We start from the raw sequence: 2,161 nt of genomic DNA on the forward strand, positions 1-2,161 counted from the left end.
CCTTTTTTTTTTTTTTTTTTTGGTTTTGTTTGTTTTGGTTTTTGTCTTTCTTTACCTACTTTGGTTTTAATTGAGTATTTTGTATGATTCCATTTTTTTCCCCTCTCAGCATATTTATATGGTGTGTATATATATGTAAAATATATATATTTTCCTTTTTTCCCATTGGTTGCCCTACAGTTTACATTTACAACTAAGGCAAATCCCCTTTCAGATAACACTATACCACCACACACATGCTGGCTTTTTCAAGATTTTCTTCTCTTTAATTTTCTGCAGTTTGAATAGGATATGCCTAAGTGTAGATTTTTTGTTTTTAATTTAACCTGCTTGGTTTTCTTCTTTTTAGATTTTTTTTTAAAGATTTTATTTATTTATTTGACAGAGATAGAGACAGCCAGCGAGAGAGGGAACACAAGCAGGGGAGTGGGAGAGGAAGAAGCAGGCTTCTTCCCATAACACCGGGATCACGCCCTGAGCCGAAGGCAGACGCTCAACCGCTGTGCCACCCAGGCGCCCCTTCTTTTTAGATTTTTAATCTAAATTCAATTTAGTTAACATATAGTGTGTTGTTAGTTTCAGGAGTAGAATACAGTGATTCATCAATTGCATATAACACCCAGTGCTCATCACATTAAGCACCCTCCTTACTGCCCATCACCCAGTTACCCCATCCCCCCATCCACCTCCGCTCCAGCAACCCTCAGTTTGTTTCTTATAGTTAAGAGTCTCTTATGGTTTGCCTCCCTGTTTTTTATCTTATTTTTCCTTCCCTTCCCCTATGTTCATCTGTTTTGTTTCTTAAATTCCACATATACATGAAATCATATGGTATTTGTCTCTCTGACTTGTTTTGCTTAGTACAATACTCTCTAGTTCCCCCCGTGGAGTTGCAAATGGCAAGATTTCATTCTTTTTGATGTTTAATATTCCACTGCATATGTATACCACATCCTCTTTATCCAATCATCTGTTGAGGGACATCTGGGCTCTTCCCATAGTTTGGCTATTGTGGACATTGTCGCTCTAAACATCGGGCTACGTGTGCCCCTTCGAATCACTATGTTTGTATCCTTTGGATAAATACCTAGTAGTGCAATTGCTGGATTGTAGGGTAGCTCTATTTTTAGCTTATTGAGGAAACTCTGTTCTGTTTTCCAGAGTGACAGCCCCAGTTTGCATTCCCACCATTTTCTTTAAGTTTCCTGGATCTGTCATTTGGTGTCTGTCATGTTTTGGGACATTCTCAGTCATTATTGCTTTGAATATCTCTTCCGTTCCTTTTTCTCTTTTCCTTCTGGCATTCCCATTATGCGTATGGTACATCTTTTGTAATTGTCTCATAGCTCTTGGATGCTGTTTTATTCTTGTTTCCTCTTTGGATTTCAATTTTGAAAGTTGCTATTGACACTTCTTCAAGCTCAGTGATCTTTTCCATGGCTGTGACCGGTCTATGAATGAGTCTGTCTAAGATAGTCTTCATTTCTGATAGTGTTTTTTAAAATTAATTAATTTCTAGTGTTTCCTTTTGATTCTTTGAATTTCCATCTCTCTGCTTACATTACCCATATTCTTGCATGTTTTCCACTTTTTCCAGGAGCACCCTTACCATATTAATTAGTTGTTTTAAATTCCATCTGATAATTCCAACCTCTTCGCCATCTGGTGTCCTTCTGATTCTGTCTTTTCAAAATGCGTTTTTGTGTGTATGTGTGTGTGTTTTAGTGTGCCTTGTCATTTCTTGTTGTGAGTGGGATACAATGTACTAGGTGGGAAAAAAATGTACTAGGTAAATAGGCCTCAGTGTGAGATTTTAAATATTCATATACTAGGTAGACAGGCCTTAGCGTGACACTGTAGGTTTATCTGGCCGGGGGTGAGGCTGTGTTCGTTGTTTGCTGGAGCTGTAGGTGTCAGGGCTGAACTTCCCTCTGGTGTCCTTGTGTTTCGGTCTCCTGTGTTATCTTTGGGTTTCCCAGCGACGTTAACAATACCAGCTGAGATGCATAGTGTTTGCGGCCGCACTGCTCCACTTCTGTACGGCAGCTGTCAGCCTTAACGGTGCGGGGAGGTGTTGGGGGGGGAGCCTTGTTCTCCAGCCCCTGGTCGGGTCCCAGTCTCGTAGAGCACCTGTGCCCCTGGGGCTCTGACCTTCAAGGGG

The sequence above is a fragment of the Ursus arctos genome, unplaced genomic scaffold, assembly GCF_023065955.2.
Source record: "Ursus arctos isolate Adak ecotype North America unplaced genomic scaffold, UrsArc2.0 scaffold_33, whole genome shotgun sequence".
In the NCBI taxonomy this organism is placed as follows: Eukaryota; Metazoa; Chordata; class Mammalia; order Carnivora; family Ursidae; genus Ursus; species Ursus arctos.